The sequence below is a fragment of the Alosa sapidissima genome, chromosome 4 (assembly GCF_018492685.1).
Source record: "Alosa sapidissima isolate fAloSap1 chromosome 4, fAloSap1.pri, whole genome shotgun sequence".
NCBI lineage: Eukaryota > Metazoa > Chordata > Actinopteri > Clupeiformes > Clupeidae > Alosa > Alosa sapidissima.
The window spans coordinates 33,453,348-33,474,479 of NC_055960.1; the positions used below are offsets into that span (position 1 = coordinate 33,453,348).

General features: G+C 42.5%; 1 long non-coding RNA gene across 1 annotated transcript; it reads right to left on the reverse strand.

The window, feature by feature from the left end:
- Positions 1-2,418: 2,418 nt before the first annotated feature.
- LOC121707332 lies at positions 2,419-19,152 on the reverse strand. The gene is made up of 5 exons (XR_006031304.1): positions 19,143-19,152; positions 10,964-10,966; positions 8,046-8,062; positions 6,976-6,977; positions 2,419-2,488 (listed from the first exon to the last, which is right to left on the reverse strand). It is a non-coding gene; the product is annotated as an uncharacterized LOC121707332 (long non-coding RNA).
- Between the last annotated feature and the right edge of the window lie 1,980 nt (positions 19,153-21,132).

Consider the following 21,132-nt stretch of genomic DNA (forward strand, 5'->3'; position numbering starts at 1 on the left):
AAAGGAAGCACACCATCCAGCACATACACATGGAAACCGATATTTTAGGTACTTGGCCACGAACTCAAAACGTGTCTCTCTGAAGCTCTGTTCTAGAATCTTTGCTCTGAATGCTCCGTTGCTAGGCAACATAAAATAAACAAAATGAGAATCTTTTCAAGGTATTAAAAGTGTACGTGTGATTACGAATGGATGCGTGTGGTTTGCAATTAGAATAAACAAGAAATAACATTTCCAATAATTTATCATGATAAATTACATAATATTTGCACCTTCCTTACTTGTGAAGCTCACACCTAGTGAAATGTAATACAACGTTGCCACCTAGCGTTCAGATGTAGGCTATTTAACATAAACGTGACATTGCTTGCTTATTCTTTCGTCAACTCCATGCTTTTAGGAAAACAATCTTTTTATTATAGTTCCCTCTTCAATGAGCGATTACCAGCTCGTTTTTGTAACAGAGATAGCTGTTTATTGTCCCTAGGTTTACAGAAACACCTATTCATATTAATACGTAGCCTATGGAGTGCTGCCGACCACTGTTCATTACATGGCCCAGAATGCCTTGCATGTCTTTACAACAAAACAACACAGTAAAACCTAAATGCCCGTAAACATATGCATTTGCATACTTGTAACATTTTTAATCATAATACTCTCCCATCATGATATTTAACAATAATGAACATTTTAATTTGAACACCGTCAATGTGAAAATAACTGCACTACGTCAGCAATAAATAGCTAATGTTATCCTTACCATTTCAGTTCGTAAGTCCATACTATCCCATGGCAGAGCAAGGATTTCATGATTGGGCAAGGTTGCCCAGAGACATTGTGCATACTTGCAAAGCATTGTGATAGAAGGTGAATGGTGAGAGTTACCAAATACCTGTGGGTGGTTTGCAAAATGATGGAAACTTTTGGAATATTTCTTTTTTTTAGCTTATGCACCCTCACATTGGAGTCCCGAGTTCAAATACAGAATTTGGTATCAATATGTGACAGTGTTCCTGAGATATGGACGACTTCCTGTTTCGGAGCTTCGCCGCCGATTTCGTTTGGCTGTGACGGGCAAACGCTTTCGAAAATCAAAAATCCTTCTGGTAACTTTTGTGAGGCTTGGTCCAAGGATGGTGTACGTCAAGTTTCGTGGCGTTCGGACCAAATTTGTGACCTGTGAAAATTTAGTTTCGCTTTCTGTTCAATCCAATATGGCGGACGAGCGACACGCCCACCTGACGTCATCTTCGCAACCAACTTACACCGGTACTCACCGGACGTTTTAAAGTTGGAACGGTGTCTCTGTCTCAAAGGGCCTAGGCGCTAGAGCTGACAAAAAATTAGGGAGACGGGAAAAATAAAACTTAAGAAGAACAATAAGTGTGCTGCTTTGCAAGCACACTTATCAACAGCAATTATATGGGTGTCATCGTTTTGGGATGTTTCCCTCATGCAAGCATCATACACTGGTAGGCAAATGGAAAGAATATTGACATATTTAATTATGCCACAAGCTTTTGGCCACGTTATTCAAATGACTATACAATACTCTAGATAGTGTATTATAGTCTGTGCACTGTTTTTATGGAAGTTAAATAAATCCACATTGTTCTATTAAATGTAGTTTCATAATTAAATAGCCTTCCAATAGGATGTATTGGAGCTTTGCTACCAATGTTATCAAGTGGTTTCAGTTTCTCTCGCGCATTGAATGAACGCTCATACCACCATTTCATTGTATGCCTCTATGTTTGATGACACCAAATTAGCAAGTATTTGCTACTGATTGCAGAAACGTTTTCTTTTTCTGTCAGTCCGCGGTTCCTTGATCAATTGCGCAGCAAATTATCAGATGAAGCCCCGGGAATAATTTCACTCCGCGGCTCCGGACCAGCAGTGTCCACGTTAGGGCCGGTGCTGGTCCGTGCTGCCCATAGTTTGAGAAACGCTGGACTTTGAAAGGCGACAGGAGTTCAAACCAAGTAGGCTACAGGCACTTTGCGCGTCTTACCACATAGGTTACCTCACTTTATCAGTTGGCTTGAATGACATGCCATTGCATTGTCAACTTGAGACACTCTACACTCCATTTATTTCGATTTCCACAATACTATAGTCAAGAGTCTGGCGTAACCTACTAGCTTAGCTCCCCCCACTTAACTCTGCTTAATAATGAATTGCGCTGAAAGCAGGCAGGCACGCAGCTTTGTTGCTGGCGTTAACAGTGTGCGTGCATAGCAGGGTTTAAAACATGACTGCCAAAGTCTTAGTAGCCTGTTTAACATCCAAAGACAGTCATTGTACTTTTCAAGAGTTAATAACATAGTTAATATAACATTACAGTGAGCTGTTTGAGACCAAAAATAAATAGGCGGTCAATAGTAAAACGACTCTTTGACTGAAAAAATTGCCGTCGACTAATTTTCATGGTCGATTAGGTCGACTATGTCGACTAATCGCGGCAGCACTAACGATAGTACCTCTCACCTTGGTCACAAAGATGAAGGCCTTAGGACTGAACACCACCTTGTGTCACTGGATATTTGACTTCCTCACCAACCGTTCACAAGTGGTTAGAGTGGGGGGTCTGACATCTGACTCATTAACCATCAGCACTGGTGCTCCCCAAGGCTGTGTTTTGAGTCCACTGCTGTACAACACTTACACACATGACTGCAAAGCCAACTGTAGTCATACCTCCATCATCAAGTTTGCAGATGACAGTGATCTTGGGCCTGATTAGTAACAACAATGAACAGCTCTATTTGGATCAGGTTGATGAGGTGGCACAGTGGTGTCAATCTAACAGCTTGACACTAAATATCAATAAAACCAAGGAAATGGTAGTGGATTACAGAAGGAAGCAGCAGAACTACAGTTACACCCCACTAATGATCAGCGGGCAACCTGTAGAGAGAGTCACAAGTTTTAAATACCTTGGTGTCCACATTACTGAAGACTTAACATGGACTGTTAACACTCAATATGTTCTGAAGAAGTCCAGACAACGACTCTACTTCCTTCGTCAGCTAAGGAAATTCAAAGTTTCTACATCCATCATGAAGTCAAGTCAAGTTTATTTATATAGCACATTTCATACACAGAGGTAATTCAATGTGCTTTACATAAACAAAACCAAACGATAATAACAAATAAAAGCATAGAAGGGCAATATAGTCAAAGAATAGTTAAAAGGTAAAGATCATAATAAAAAGAAAACATAAAACACAAGGTAAAATCATTTAAAAATAAAGAATAATTAGTAAGCAAAAACAAAGGCAAAAGTAGTAAAAAAAGTAATAAAAGACAAAGTAGAATAATTATCGAGGCAGATTCAGAATTTGTAACTCGGCACAGTTAGCAGAAAGCGTCTGAGAACAGTTTGGTCTTAGGTCTAGATTTAAAACTGGCTACAGTTGGGGCCTTTTTAATGTCATCCGAAAGTTGGTTCCACAGCTGAGCCGCATAGCAGCTAAAAGCTGCTTCACCATGTTTAGTTCTAACTGTAGGTTTTACTAGCAGGTTTTTCACCTGGGACCTGAGAGGACGAGAAGGTGTGTACTGCTGAAGCATGTCTGACAAGTATTTAGGTCCTGCTCCATTTACTGATTTATAAACAAGCAATAGTGCTTTAAAGTCAATTCTGTGACTTACTGGAAGCCAGTGCAAGGACTTAAGAATTGGAGTAATGTGGTCAGTTCTTTTAGTTTTTGTTAGAGTCCTAGCTGCTGCATTTTGTATCACCTGAAGCTGTTTAATAGTCTTTTTAGGAAGGCCTGTGAACAGTCCATTGCAGTAATCAACCCTGCTGGAGATAAATGCATGAATGAGTTTTTCTAAGTCATGTTTTGACATCAGCCCTCTGAGTTTAACAATATTTTTGAGGTGGTAAAAAGCTGATTTAGTTATCGCTTTCATGTGGCTGTTGAAATTTAGATCACTGTCAATTAATACACCAAGGTTTTTAACCGTATCCTTTGCCTTCAACCCTTTTGTGTCAAGGAGAGTGGCAACCCTAAGTCTTTCCTCATTTTTACCAAATATAATTACTTCAGTTTTTTCTTTGTTCAGCTGAAGAAAATTTTGAGACATCCAGGTGTTGATTTGTTCTATACACTGGCACATAGATTCAAGAGGACCATAGTTGTTTGGTGATAGAGCTAAGTAAATTTGTGTGTCATCTGCATAGCTATGATATGAAATCAAATTATTTTGAATGATTTGAGCATATAGAGGTTGAATAATAGTGGCATGAAGGCCTTCTACACTTCAGCGGTTGAGAGTGTTCTAACTGGTAGCATCATCACCTGTTATGGGAACTCCACAGTTAGAGATTGTAGTACTCTGCAGAGAGTAGTGCGCTCAGCTGAACGTACTATACCCAGACAGCAGTCATACATCTGCCCGATGTCGGTTTCAGATCAGCATGGAATCCTCCCATATAATAATGTCGCAGGGGTATCGGCCTGAAGTCGCTTCCATGTATGTTGGCTTTTGATCGTTCCTACTATCCAAAGCAGATCCCGCTATCTGTTTTTTTTTACCCCAGCTTCCATGTATGTTGGCTTTTGATCGTTCCTACTACCCAAAGCAAGCAGATCCCGCTATCTGTTTTTTTTTTGCCCCAGCTTCCATGTATGTTGGCTTTTGATCGTTCCTACTACCAGACGCAGATCCCGCTCTATCTGTTCTTTTTCTGCGTGTGTAGCAGGCAGCCAGGCACGTCAGATCAGCCTCCTGGAGCAGCGATTTTCAGGTTGGTAAATTCACTCATGTAAATTGTCAGAAAATAGGCATTGTGTCAATTGTATGACTGTTTATATATTTGCCTGCTAGGCTAAGCCATAACTTGGTGTACATTACTTTATTAAGAGCTGTTTTGGGGTAATTACAATTTCGTTGTGAACTAATTCACGTTAGCTAGTTGAGCTAACACTGGAAAATATGTTAAACCTAGCTAGCGGCTATGGCGAAATGTTAACACTACAGCATCCATGATTACCGGTACAAGGACAGCAATATGCTTTGGTGTAAGAATAGCAAGTTATTATTTGACCGTGAGACTTAACCCAGGAAAGGCTGTCGTTTTTGTATGGAGAGGAGTGGGAGCTAGGCTATTAGCTAACGTTACTGTCTTGGCTGAGCTAACCTGCTGGTCGTGTCATCATAACGCCTTTGCACAGTGGAAATGCACAGATGCATCAGCCGAAGTTCCCAAAGCAAATGTAGGCTACGTTTCAGTCCCAACTTTCTCTAGTCACTTCCAGAGTTCGTGTTTTGGCCGGCGTTAGCGCGCTAGCCAAGTAACGGCATTAGCTCGCCTCTGCTTGATTGAAATATCAGCTGAGGGTTTGAAATCTATTTCTCCGAGCTCGGTAGTGGTTCTCTGCTATGAAAATTCCTTAACAGCAATCGGTAAGGGTAGACTTTAAAGATGAAAGTGTTGCGGTGAATTAATTGTTGTTTTTGTCTCTTGCAGGAGAAGAACATGATTTTTGGGGGAACATTTTCTAACAGCATTTTTTCATCATCAGACTTTTTTAAACATTAAATAAAATGAATTGAAAATATTTCTGGCATCTTTTTTTGTGTCCTTATAGATCTAATCATTTATAGCCTAGTGTAAAATGTGCAATCTCAAGTTCCGACCTAAATAAATAAAGGTCGTTTAAGCCGGGGGTGGGCATAGCTTTGATGAGTCGTTGAAACATTGGCTCATTGTCGTTTTCGATGATTTGCCGACATCCCGCACTCTCAAACATTTCCAAACTCTGAATTCACACTATACTGAATTTGCACTCATTCACTCCTCAGCACTCATGACCCCCCCCCCCCCCCCACACACACACACACACACACCTACATGACTTTTAGCACTTTTACATCCCTCTCCCTATGCTACAGACCTTTTATTTATTTTCTTATTTCATCACACGTCAAAACACACACACACACACACACACATCTGACTTTCTCCAACTTTTGCACATCTCCATAGAACTTTCTATTTATTATACAAAACACACACACTTACATCATCACCTCACATACATACAGCACACTGCTTGCTACAGTAAGCCTCCTCTACATACTTGCTGCACACTGCCCCCCCCCCCTCCCTACATACACAGCACATTGTCTTCAGGATCTTCTCTAACACACATCCTCTACATACTTACAGCACACTGCCCCCACCTACCCACACACACACTACACACACACACACAGTCACTGCTCCACTCCCCTCCCGCCCACACACACATCTTCACTGTCATCACTCACATACATCATACATACAGTACTCTGCTTGCAATAGTAAGTCCCTTCATCATACTTGCAGTACACTGCCCCCCCCCCCCCCACCCACACACACACACACACACACTACACACACACACACAGTCACTGCTCCACTCCCCTCCCGCCCACACACACATCTTCACTGTCATCACTCACATACATCATACATACAGTACTCTGCTTGCAATAGTAAGTCCCTTCATCATACTTGCAGTACACTGCCCCCCCCCCATACACAGCACATTGTCTCATGAGGAAGCTTCTCCAACACACATATTGCACACTGCCCTCTCCCCACATACACAGCACACTATCCCATCTCCCCTGTCATCCCCCCAACACACACACCAAGACCCCTGGCAGTTGGGTTAGCCCCTTGAGCCGTGGATCTGCCCAAGGTTTCTTCCTTTGTAAGGGAGTTTTTCCTTGCCCCTGTTGCTCTTGGGTGCTCCTTGTTGGTGCCCCCAAATCCCAATCCTCCCCCACCTTTCTTATGCAGCCCTTGCCACTTAATCTACTAAACCCCTCTTCTACTGCCCCCCCCCCATAAATGCACAAATAGGCTGACACCAGACATAATTTCACTGCATTTCTTACTTCCAGTAACTATATGCATGTGACAATAAACTTCCTTGTATCCTTGTATATCTGAGGGCATTCCTACATTACGTCTATTTCTTTGATAACATGATTTTTTACCACGTAACAATAAGCCGCTTGTCACAGCCACACCAAGCTCTCCATCAACTACGCCCACTCTTGACTCTACTGAAAACACTGCTTCCCGCTCACTCTCCCCTGTCTACTAACAGGCCACACCTGCCCTCGTTGTCCCTCGTTTGTCCTAATTGCCAGCACTATGTAAACCCCTGTGCTTGTTCACTCATTGTCTGGCTTCACACTGAGCTACACGGACTTCAGCTCCTTGCTGCTTGAATCGTGCAGAGAAGAAACCCACGAGTTAAGTTGACTTTTGTGTTTGCCTTTTGGACCTTTGCATTTCTGTGACATCGTTGGACTCTTGCCTTGTTTCCCTTTTAATTGATCCAGTAACTCCTATGTTTGAAACTACTCCTTCCCCTGAGAATTGAAGAGTCCTGTTTTCAGTTTCTATGTTTGAATTCCTGCAAACCAACAAGTAAAATCTCAGAACTTGACTTCTCTGTGCCTTGAGTCTGTGTCTCGTAACACCGCTATTATTATTGGGGGCCAAGCAGCGAAGCTGCGAAGGCACCCATTGTGTTTCTAGCTTTTCTTATTATTATTATACCTTCTTCCGCCATGGAAGTCAATGGCAGCCCATAGAACCGTCTGGTGAAAAGTTGTGAAATTTGGCACACTGATTAGGGACAGTCCCATGATTAATGTCACCAAGTTTCATGATGGCACCTCAAGCGCTCTAGCGCCACCAACAGGCCAAAGTTGGACGTGCGTTCACGCATGTAACTTTTGACCTGTTGATCCGATTTTGAAAAACGAGGTATCGTTGGAATCCTTGGACCAAGCCGAGTTCAACGCACCCTATGACGTCATTTTCCGCCATGATGGATTTTCCGCCATTTTGGATTTCATCAAAATCACTTAAAACGTATCAGAGGTCACACATTTTGTCCGATCGACACCAAACTTCATAGATATCATCTACAGACCATGCCTCATTAATGCATTGCTTTTTGTCTTCGGAACTAAAACCGTTCGCACGTAACCGCCAATCGAAATTTGCGGCGAAGCCGCCAAACAGGAAGTGAGCTCATATCTCAGCAACCCATTGATCTATCATACCCAATCTTATCCCATGGACTCAGGACCCAATCCGGGGGACGCTCAAGAAATTTGGTGACCTTTGACCTCTAGGGGGCGCTGTAATTAAGAAACATGCCTTTTGGCCTGTAGCTGCAGTTGTGCTTAGAATTGAAACCCACGAGTGGTGTCTGGTACTACTGTTGAAGGTCCTTAGGCCGACCCAAGCCAACTTGTGATGTCATCGTAATTGATTCGGCCGCCATATTGGATTAAATCAAAAACACAAAAAAGTTTTGGCAGGTCACAAATTTCATCTGTTCCTCACCAAAATTGGCAGAGACCATCTTCAGACCATGCCTGATGAGTGCATTGCTTTCTGGAACAATTGACAGAAGCTTTGGCCTGTACCAGCCAATCAAAATTTGCGGCGAAGCCGCCAAACAGGAAGTGATTTCATATCTCAGCAACGCTTTCATGTATCAAAACCAAACTTAGTACATGTACCTCAGACCACATCGGGAGGACGCTCAAGAAATTTGGTGACATTTGACCTCTAGGGGGCACCGTAATTGACAAAAATGCATTTTGGTCAGTAGTTGCTGATGCGCATTATTTTGCAATGGAAGTCAATGGCAGCCCATAGAACCGTCTGGTAAAAAGTTATACAATTTTGCACACTAATTGGGGACAGTCCAATAATTCATTTCACCAAGTTTCATGCCGGCACCTCAAGCGCTCTAGCGCCACCAACAGGCCAAAGTTGGACTTGTGTTCACGGACGTAACTTTTGACCTGTTGACCCGAATGGCAAAATGAGGTATCATTGGAATCCTTGGGCCAAGCCGAGTTCAACACACCCTATGACGTCAATTGTTGACCTCTATGTTTAAATCACAGCAAGTGTGATCATATCTCAGTCAATCTTTTATTTTTGATGTGAAACTGATGACAGCGAGTTCCATCCAGTTAATTCTAATGCGTGCGTGCAAGGGTGGGGTGGGGTGGGACGGGCAGGGGCGGTTGCGGCGGTGGGCTGGCTGGGTGAGGGGGCGGCGACACTCAGCCCTGGTTCAGCCACACAAAATCAGTTATGTTTTGATGTGAAACTTGACCTTGTAACTCAGCCAATCTTGGGTTGTTTGACATGGAACTTGTTGTGACTGCTTAATGCTATATGCCTGATGCCACGGCATTGAGTTGCATGGCAAATCTGGACTTCTGGACTGCTGAACTGCCTGCTTGGCCCCCTCATTGCTGCTTGCAGCTATATTTATTATTATTATTATTATTATTATTATTATTATTATTATTATTATTATTATTAGGACTCAACACGCTTTGGTGGTATTATATGCTGTGGGCTTTAATTAGCGCATTTCGGGTAGCCTATCCTACATCTGGGCAATAATTATTGAACAAATTGCAGTCTACATGCCATGACAAATATTACCAGTAGTACTGACCGAACATGAGATAGATTGTTTACAAGTTATGGTAATGTTATTCTGGCTTGAACATTGTGCTTTCATCACGTTAGCACCCTATGATTACAGCTCGTTATGATCGTCAAAATGATTACAGCTCGTTATGATCGTCAAAATGATTACAGCTCGTTATGTCTCTTGCCCGCCACTCAGTCCAGTGCGACAGTACCGCCAACTCACGTGGGGTGCCCGCCGCAGGAGCTCACTCAACGGGGAGCCACGCTGCTAGCAATCCAGTGCGGGCATGCTAGCAGCCACGTGGCCGTCCCCGCTCGTCACCAGCTCCCTCTCAGCAGCCGCCCTCAGGCTGCACTTTCCGCGGCGTGTCACCGTGGCATTCCTCCTCTCCTGGCGGGGCCCTAGGTGGCCTTTCCAACCGTCAACACTGTACCAAGCACCGGGGTTTGAGGGGGGTCAGATGAAGCTGCACCAACGCCACTCCGCTCCATCGATTCACCGACCAGGACAGACAGGCACCGACTCCGCAGCAGCTACCGTCTTCGCCGTCCCTCCTCGTGTTGCCACCTCGCAGAGCCGACCTGCTCTGCTCCCGGCCCGTTCCACTCCTTTGCGGCCTCAGCAAAGGCACGACTCCCGAGATGGCCATGCTATTGAACTCCACACAACAAACTTTTTTTTTTTTTCAAAAGCGCCGGCCAACAGGCCAACTAGAACGGGCGCCCACACAGCACGGTGCCTCTCACACACACCCAAACGTTTTAAAGTTCAGAGAGCCTTTGCTGCCCCACCGTCGTGAGTTCGCTGTCCCCAGCGTCTCTGCCAACCGTCCGTCGTCCAGGAACCTCTTCCTCGCCGCTCTCCTCACGCGTCGCGGCCACCGCCAGCTCCAGCCTCGAACCGCCCGGCGCGGAGTCACTGCCCAGGCCGGCGTCGTCTTCTCTGCGAACGCTTCTTCAGGCCCCTCTTCTGGCAAGATCTCCCATGGCAGCAGGCAGGTCCAGACGACAGCACCTCTCCTCCGTCGGCAGCAGCGATAGAAGGCCCCGAGCTTTTTAGCAGCCCTTACAAGGGCTCTCTCTGGATCCTCTTGCGTGGGCCTCCACCCAGTGGTATGGTCGTCCATTCCCAGCTTCTCTCGCTGGGCGGAGGCCATGTTCGAAAGTCGCTTCTGACACCAATGTAATGTTTGAAGGTTTCAGGACACTTCAGGAGCTTCGTTCTCATTAAAGCTTGCATTGAACGAAGCTCTGTGTCCTGAAACCTTCAAACGTTACAGAACTACAGTATGTTGATGTTGGCTACTCACTCACTCAGAGCTGCCTGCTTGACACGCCCACTTGCCTAGATGCGTGCAAGGAGCAGTGAGAGCAGCAGTTCACAGACACAGAACATTTTTAATTAGTGGACCGTTATAACTGACGTTTTCAACTACAATTCCGAATTGTCTGAATGACATCTGTTCAAAATACGATCTTAATGAAGAGTGCAACAATGAGGAAGCAAACATGCTATTACATATTATGTAAGGATCATGTATGGATTCATGTATAGCCTATATTAGGGGAGAGCTCTCGTTTCCCCTATGCATTTACCTGTTTGGAGCCAGCTGGTGAATGTAGCCTATGATGCCTTTAGAGGCCTTGCATGCTGGATACACTGTGACCCATTTTGAGGATCTACTGAATCGCAGTGGATTACTTTATTCATGCCATTGGATTACAGCAAGATAAGGATCCTTTTTCTTAATGCATGTTTTTTGGTGAGATTGCACAATTTGAATAGATTTTGCTGTGCTGTAGGCCCTACTGTAAAAGTAGGCCTACGGCCATTTCTTAGAGTGGCTTGAGATTAACATAGCCTAAATACTGTAATGTTGACACTAATAAAGAATAAAGACGTTTATCAAGTAGGCTAACAAATGAAAAGTGTTTTCAGCTGAAATGGCATGAAGGCTATATGTGGACCGCCTGGACCTTTGAGCAAAACATCAGCAGAGAAGCCCTCAGTGTAGCAATGCAGACTGCTCGGGGGAACCTGCTTATCCAACTGTGGGTCGCCAGTCAAACTGACAGGCTTATCATAAATTCGCATTTATTTCAATTTGGCTATAGGCTATGATTAAAGTTCCTACGGTTCACAACTACTCGCAATATGCTATCGACACTAGTTAACCACAATGTGTAGCCCTATTGGTCATGTTAAGCATTACTTGCAATGTGAAACTAAAATCTAAGACAGTAGAAAATTATGTTTAACATAATTTTTTACTGTCTTAGATTTTAGACAAAATGCACCAAAAACAAAACCTCCGGAGAGGTAGCTACACATTTGTTGTTGCATGATAAAGCAATGAACGTGCTGGTAGGCGTTTGACATGACGTTTGATGGATCCACCAGTTGGTAGGAAGGGAGGTTTTTGGCATCATTCCCGCGCTATACACTGCCTGTGTGACATGCACATCTCCGGCGTTGCTCGAGCCACACCGAGAACATGTGCATGCTAGAAATACTGTAGGATCAACGTCTATTTTTCATGGAACACACAAGCGCGTTGGAAGCGTTTCCATTCAAAAGTGAAGAGATGTTTTAATAGGCAGAGGGGCTGCCACAGCGCAGCGTCAGACACGTTTCTGGGGTGCAACAGACACTCCACGCTCACTTACTGTGGCTTACAGCAATCCTAACCAAGCTACTCTATGCCACTGAACTAGCCTTCTCCATAGCAGGCTAACTTTCAAGTTTAATAAGCTGTGTTACAAAAAGAATTCGGCCATCAGTTGAAAACAGTCCCAAAAAAAGGTTCCGTCAACCTGTTCTTTGATGTTATCACCTTCAAAAATAGAAGTTTAAGGCCCCCAGCAGTGGCGCGACTGGCTGGGGCACCTGCACCGTACGATGGGGACCCGGGTTCGATTCCCGCCCCGTGGTCCTTTCCGGATCCCACCCTGACTCTCTCTCCCATTCTATAGAGTGGTGAAGTCCCGCCCCTACCGTTTGCCTCCATGGGACCTATCTTTCAAAAAAATTTGAACAGCAGTCTATGGCGAAAAAGAAATTATTTTCTGGTCCCGGTTGACTTGTGCCTTGAATTACCCATATGATGTTTGTCAATTTTAAAGACAATTTTTCATGTAAAGACATTTGCAGTTTGTTTCATAACTATTGAATTACCACATTGTGAAATCGTAATTCCAACGACTACAAACCAATCAGTCGAGCTAGTGACGTTAGCTCATTCACAGCCACACTAGATTGTACAAGCATACCAGCAACGGGTCTTAATTGGGCTTTCCTTGCCGAAGAAAATACCATGAGTCAGAGGATTAAACACATCAGGTAAGTTGTATTCGTCCATAGACTACATTACATACTGTTAAGTGACATAGCAGGCAGCAAGATGCAACCGTTAACTAGCATAACAGCTCTTATCGTTTCATTACGTTGGTGACGTACATCGTTCGAGACGAGAGATGTAGTCCACTGAGTGGATTCGCACAAAACCAACACAACTTTTGAAGTCTATCGAACAACAGTACTTTCTTGACGTGAAAAATTATCTTTTAAATTCACACACATCATATGTGAAATTTGTGGCACAATTCAAACTGGACCAAAAAATAATTAGCTCTCCATTAGTTTTTTCTGATTGCTTAAGCACATTTTTTGTAACTATGGCTTTTTTTGCAAAACTCTACACACAAATGGCAAAACCTCTCACCCAATCAGCAAAACATTGTAGTTCTCTTGCAAAAGCTAACACACCTTGCTTAACTCTTCACACCTTCGTAAAAATGGTGTTTTCGTATCTAACAGTAAACACAAGCCATCACAATAGTAAGCACACAATGTGCCAACAACACACTGATGGTATGAATAAAAAAACACATCTGGCTTTTGCTTTCTCTGTGCACAAGGTAGACTGTCAGTTTGAGGTCATACTTTTGTCATAGTTCTGTAAACATACAGGGATCCCAACTTCAAGTATTAGTGTTTACTGTATTTACACACATCAAAACAAACACAAGTGTGTTTTTCCAAGTCAAAACACAAAATAGCATTTCACTGAGACAAAACAAATCAGTCTACATCGGGTCGTCTCTCTCAAAATTCTGTCTACATCACATGCAATGTCCTAGTCCAAGGCACCGGGAAAAATATATTCTGGAATGACGTATCCAGGCCTGACATGACAATATCCCCACATGTAGACTGTTTTTTTTTATCTGTTTTTTTCTCTTCTCACTCTTCCTGCTCACTCCATCGTACCCATTGTACATTACCTGTGGCTTATTTATAGTGCTTAGGCTGATTGCAAAGTGAACTAATTATCTAAAACAGTTTTCACATGAGAAAGTGTGCCAGAGAGTTGGCAAAATAGTGTAAATAATAGCCATTGTGCCTATACAGTTGTGCAAAGTGTGTGTTACAAAATTGCAAACTGAGTGCAAAGCAGTGTTTGTGCTTTTAGTTTTGCGAACTCAGTGAGTGGTTTTGCCATTTGTGTATAGAGTTTTGCAAAAAAAGCCATAGTTACAAAAAATGTGTTTAAGCATTCAGAAAAAACTGTAACTCCCCTTCATAATTTTTTGAAAGATAGGTCCCATGGACCGGAAGTAGAAGGGGCGGGACTTCACCACTCTATTCCTGTCAGTCTCCACTATCCTATCTGAGTAAAGGCATAAAAAGCCCAAAAAATATACTTAAAATAAATAAAATAGAAGTTGAAACCTTTTTCCATGGGTTTACATGGACACTTTTATTCTGATTAGAATCGGAATAGCTCAATCGGAATAGAAATGTACTGTATACACTGTATAAACATCTTGATTGAAATAAAACTGCCGATCCGAATTTAATTGGACTGAAAGAGGTGGTGTAGTTCATTCTTATTCCGATAGAACAGCCATATGGTAAATCGGATTGCCTGCTGTAGCTTCTCAAGGAAACGCAAAGCAGCAATGGCTATTCTGATCAAAGATTTTAAAGTGCTTGAGAGCACCTGATCAGAGTAGAACGACGTGCCCTACAGTACGTAAACAGAAGACACAAAATTTCCATTTGTAATAAAATCATTCGGAATCTGTCACCGATGGATTTACATCAACATTTGCTTACCTTAGGCTTGCTTTACAAGCCCAGCTAACACATAAGGAAGTTCATGTTTGCTTAAACATCATACAATAAATAGGCATAATATAGCACCGACATCTTAAGTCCACCTAAATGCATGTATAACAACCGGAGAAATTGCCATTTTAACTGGGAGATCTAGCTATCAGGTGTATTTTGTTAGCTATTGTATGATCAAAACAAAAGCTAGCCAACTAGCTGATGAACTGTTTAGCAGAACATATCCTGAACTGAAGGATTGATGGCTCATGTTTGTGGCAAAACTGTAATTAATCATGCAAACATACCTTTATCTTGATGTTTTTATCTTTCTCTGTTCTCTTCTTTATCTTCTGGAAAGTCCTGTTTAGTGACATACCTTGTTGCTGTCTCTTCTGACATGCATGTAAGACAACTGTGTGCATACAAATAGGCCTACATGCATGCACAGTAGGCTAGATACCAAGTCAAATTTAACCAGTAAGCTTGCCAGCTCTGAACGTAATATCACAATGTTTATATTGTTTAACATAGTTTTTTTCTATTGTTTTAATTTAGAATTCAATATGTAGCCTATTTGTATTTTTTAATCAAGATGTCTTGACATTTCAAAAACTCTTGGGGGGCCCCTGCTGACCACTTAGTTTGCTTGAGCCATGTGCCTTTGGCCGGCCCTGCTCTACAGTTTGCCCCAGTGCTGTGGCCGTCGTGAACGCTTTCGAAGCCATCTGACTCTCTGCCCGCCCAAGTCTATACTGGAACAATACAGAAACCATCTGTTTCTGCAATCGAACGTCCCATCAATTAGCATACAATTTGCATTGATTAATCCACAAAAATCAGGCAGTGCAATTACTGATTTCAAGCAGCATGGCATCACGCTGGGGAAAGAATAATAACAACAACAATCAAAGGATAAATAAGTAAAAAATAAATATGTGACAAATGGGGAGCGAACCCACAGTCCCCACATGTGGTGGAAGGTGGTGATGGGGATGGATGCCGTGATATGCCCGCTGTGATGGTGCCACCCAGAGCAGGTGGCAGGGATGCTCTCTGGCTGTAGTCCAGCTGACTAGTTTGCCACGCTCCCTTGACAGACCTTAGGTGAGTTATGCAGCTCTGATTGAGTAACATCTGTGTGAATGCTGCATTGCACGAACATTTCTAATGTGCTACTGTAATTTCAACCTGATTAACACACAATTCAAATTGTGTGCAATATGATTGAGTGCAATATGATGAGGCGTGTATGCTTGTGTGTGTGTGTGTGTGTGTGTGTGTGTGTGTGTGTGTGCATGCATGTGCCTGGTCTACTCTGTGCTCTCATGTACTAAAAGTCTTAAATGGCTGGGAGTAGGCTATCCCATGCAAATAGATCAGAGAACTCAAGTTCTGATTTAATTAAGTAGATTGCCATCAGAGCCTGCTCTGGGCCATAGTTCAGCAGACTTGGGTACCTGTTATCTGTGGCTTGCACAGACAGACTTTAATGACATGAATAAAGTGATTAGTCATCCACAGCTATGACAAAAGAAATGGGTGACCAGCAGATGGAAAATAAGGAGTGATTTGTGGCATTTGATAACTAATAAAAGAGAAAATCCACTGCAAATCATCCGCTGTCAGATTATTGTGCTTCATCCAGTCATTGGAAAATGATTCTATGCGTCGCTTCCTTTATAAGAAAAGTTTCTGAGACAAAGATATTGATAGAGACAAATAAATGAATACATTATTGCATATGTTACAAGGAAATTAGAGTTTAAGGTCTTCTACATGAGGAACCATGCAAACAAGATACTCTTACTTTGTCTTTTTAATACTCTTACCTTGTTTTAATAAACCGAGTATCTGAAGAATGTGTTGGTAGTGGTTGCCTAATTATTAAGGAATTTGGGGTTTCCAAATGGAACACCTGAAGGTTGAGCATTCGATCACAGGGGCTGCCACCATTGTTCTCTTGAGCAAGGCACGTAACCCTGAGTTGTGCCAAGGGGGCTGTCCCTGTAGTTAGTTCAGAATACCTTCGGACAAGAGCATCAGCTAAATGACGAAGAATGTAATGTGAAGAGTGTAATGCAAATGAATTTTTTTTAATATTAGATTATAAACAGCTTTTCTTAAGCCAACAACAAAGAGCAATAATGACGATGTCCATAGACTCATGTGTGGTTAGCTTGATGAGTAGCTTAATGAGAGTGATGACAATGTTATACATATTTCACACCCCGCTCATATACCAGATGTGAACCCAATTTTGGGTTTTAAATAGTGTGCAAAATACCTGGTGGTAATCTAACTTCTCTCTCAATCTCTGTGCTCACTGTGGTTCTTAAATCCAGATTTAGATTTTGGTTTAATTTTGATTTCAGAATTGGTGGGAGTCACTGACTGCTCTCTTGAGCTACATTACACATTTGCACACTGGGGGATCAAACCAATTTTGAGGTGGAAGAAGGGGGGTGTCTTGAGGGCAAAACACAGGCAGATAAGCACGTCATGGAAACAACAGTATCAATTGCAAGTGACTCATACACAGTACTTTGTAAAACATTTTCCAGACAGACACCCCAGTTTGTTGTTAAGACGGAGGTCTCAGGTGTCAATAAACGGGTGTCAGACTTATATTGTGATGCAGGCTAGAAGAAACAGATGTGTGCACAGGGACAGGAGAATTATGCAGATTATATCCCAATATAAAATTAATGAATGAGTAGATTTTGTTCTCAAAGTACAGAATGTTGGCACAAGGGCAGCAACCACTAACCCATGTTTTGCATTAAGGCACCATAATATACAGTGGGTGTTTTTATGCATGGTGCATTTTAATGCAAGAAGGCATGAGTGGGACTGAAAAATACATTCTGTGCAAACATCCAACTGCATGACTTTGCAGTCAAGAGCACTGAGATAGAATGGGAAAGCTGCGGACAGGAAGGGCACTAAATATTAGGTGGTTTCACAGGAAGGGGGGGGGCAGAAGTAACTGTTGCGGGAGCAAGACTGAAAAATTCATCCTGTGCAGACCACTACCACTATATCCATGGCTCTGTTATGCCTCTATATTCAGTAGCCTTGGTCATCCATTTAGCACTGTAAATGCGAATTGATCAAGTTTCTTCCTCTGTCCAAGGCTGTTAAGAAAAGAGGTGACCTTCAGTCTGTTTAGTGCACATTTAAAAAGCCCTGGCTACTCCCACTCGAATGCATTTTGCTCTTGTTTTTTCTCTCTTTCTCTCTCTCTCTCTCTCTCTCTCTCTCTCTCTCTCTCTCTCTCTCTCTCTCTCTCTCTCTCTCTCTCTCTCTCTCTCTCTCTCTCTCTCTCTCTCTCTCTCTCTCTCTCTCTCTCTCTCTCTCTCTGGTTGTGTCACATCCAGGGGGAAAAGGGGGGGAGGGAGTACAGATGAAGGGGGGTGGGGTGGGGGGTCGGTGAGGTGTGGGGTATACACAGGTGCCATGGAGAAAATGTGCCGGAACAAAAGACACATGAAGATTCCTCCATGCAGTTATGAAAAGTGGAAAAACATTTTGTGAAATAACAAATAATCAATCTGTACCCGTTTTCTTTAGCAGGTGACAAAGCAAGGACAGATGGATTGCTCAATGTGGGAGTATATTTGTGAGTATGAAACTGCAGAATTGTCCTATTTGATGGGGCTGTTGAAAGCACTGGGGAGTGTAAAGACAGAATCAGAATCCAAAACCTTACTTATGTAACCCCTTTTTCTCCACTATGTCTCAACATATACTGGAGTCACATTCATAAACATAGACTAAACATAAACAGGATCCTAGGTTCTCAATTTGTTGGACTTACCGTCTACCATTGAAGTTAGGGAATATTAACACTAGTAGAGAAGGCAAATATTATACCTGAGTTAGTGTCAATAGAATAATTAACTGTTGCGGTGCCTCCACTGAAGAATTACTTTACCAGTCCCCCTGGTATAAATGTGTAAATCCTCAGAAATGTAAAGTGATTAAAGTTACTTCTACCTGTATCGATATGGCTCATCCTAAATGAAATACTATGTAACCATAGCCTGACGAGCCAGACCCACATTAAAATGTAGGGTCTGGGCACTCACCGTTCGCAGTGCTCAGTCCGAGGGGCGGGATAATCAGTTGTCTTTCAAATTCCCTCTGCACACAATAGGACAGCTATGAGTCCCATGCGTTTCCCACCAGCGGCGCTAGTTTGCTAGTTCAAACTTTTGGCAACTTAATAAAAGCTTAACTCGTGTCACACTGTTCGCCAACAGCAACATCCATCTTATTTGTTTTCAAGTAGCAGGAAATTCAAGCCAAACCGTTGCAACTCTGCCATCAATCATTATGTTAAAAGCTGTGTTGCAGGGTTCATTTTCCAACGAATTTGCACAATTTGCTTGTTGGTAATAAACATCTAAACTGTTACCCAACAACATCAAATACAATGGATATCACAAAACGTAATATAATACGAAAAAGCAGGTACTATTTCACAGCGTTTTGAAGTGATTCTCCTTTCCCCCACAATGCATTGCATTACGTCACCTTGGGGAGGCTACAGACCAAAGCCCACCTTGAGACCCTTGAGAGTAACGAGAGAGGAGTAAAGAGAGACGAGTAAGGGATTGTTCAGCAGTAGATAGCGCAGATTATAGATAAATAGATAGGCTATAGATAGCCTAGATATGTATATAGATAGCTAGATAGATCATGTCATATGCAGATCACGGGGGAGCTCCTCGACCAGCGGCCAAAATGCACTCGCTTCCCTAGTTACTGCAGCTCCACCACAGTTTCCATTGGGACGGCACAGCCCACACAAGCACCTGCAAAACTGCGACTTGCCCATATTATCTCCCTCTTTGGTAAGCCGTACCCTGACGATGTCAATGGCAATCAATCACGAGCAGTAGTTATCGAAAATATTCATGCTGAAGACATGACCAGCCTAATCGGCGGCGGCTAGAAGCTAAGTTTGCAACAACTGGGGTGGCTCACAGGTGGGACTAAAAAGTTAGCCCATAGCTAGCTATCATGATGCTTTATATTCTGATCTTCTGACTAAGTTTGCCCGGTAGCCTACTTATCTGAACTAACGACATGATCACTATCACTAGATATAAAGAAAATGTTGACTTTCACTCGGTGCTGTTCACTGACGGTAACAAAAAAAGTGTCGTAACGTTATAAGCATAATGCATTGAACTAAATAGGTGCATTATGTAGCATCATAACGAGGCCTCTCAAATTCAGAAAATTGCATTAAACTAAAATCGGAAGACATTGTTATCTTTGTTAGACCATAGGGTCGGTGTCATATAAATGCTGTAACGAAATTCGAAGTGTAAATATACAAACTTTATGTGGAAAGTGTAACCGCTACCGTTTCCCATAGGAATGAATGTAAAACATACCCTCCAAAACGAGACCTCCCGAAATTCAGAAAAATTACTAAATTGATATCAGGCACCGTTATTACCATTGGTAGATCATAGGGTAGCTGTGATATAAATGCTGTGACGAAATTCGAAGTGTAAATATACAAACTTTACGTTGAAAGTGTAACCGTGATGTCCATTGAAATGCATTGAAATGAACGAAGCGCAGATCATGTAGTCCCCAAAGTGACGTCATCACCGAATTGCGTAAAAAAAACCCTGCTAATGCTAAAAACAACAAAAACTGGCATATAACACCATTTGGAGACATTTTTTGAAATGATAAACTTATATTGAGTGCTTTATGTACCCATTAATCAACAGTGGTGGTTAACCTGCAACACAGGCTTTAAGCCCGCCTAACGACTCTATACACGATTTGATTGGCCTGATAGAAGTTTAATTTTTCGAGATCACAAGCCAATGGAGAGTTAACCGAACTCCCCCGTTTATTGACACCTGAGACCTCCAACCGAACCGAACTTGGACTACAATGCATAAACCACAAATTTGCTTTTAGAGTTATTAACTGTATACAATATTTGGGCCGAACTTCACAGTTTCAAGTCTACAAACATTAGTTTTCCTACCGAGTAGAAACGTAGCTGCTGCTTCACTTGCTCTTGGGGAATTCAGTGCTTTCTCCTTCCAGCGGAAACTATTATTTTTACCTAAAAAGGTAATCTAATGTCTATTGGTCCAACCACCATGAACAACATGAGTTAGAGATTGGTTTAACATAGAAACCACACAGTCCCACCCACAGCCGAAATGCGGTTAGGTGCCGGAAGTAAGATTCCCATTCTTCCGTATCCGTATCTAAAGAGTTTTACAGCATGTCTTAGGCTAACCAGATACGGCATAACTCTTAACCATACAACATATCATTTCGAATGAAAAGACGAAGAGAAAATCCAAAAAAAAGTCAAAGGTACAAGACTGTGTACATATTTTCATTTCCGAGCAAAGGAACTACTCATCCCATAAACCACCGCGCCTCACTGAATAATATAAGCAAGGACGAACCGGCGCGAATTGCCATTTGAACAATTTACAACCGGCGACAGCACGCGAACCCTTTCCTCCAAACAGTGATT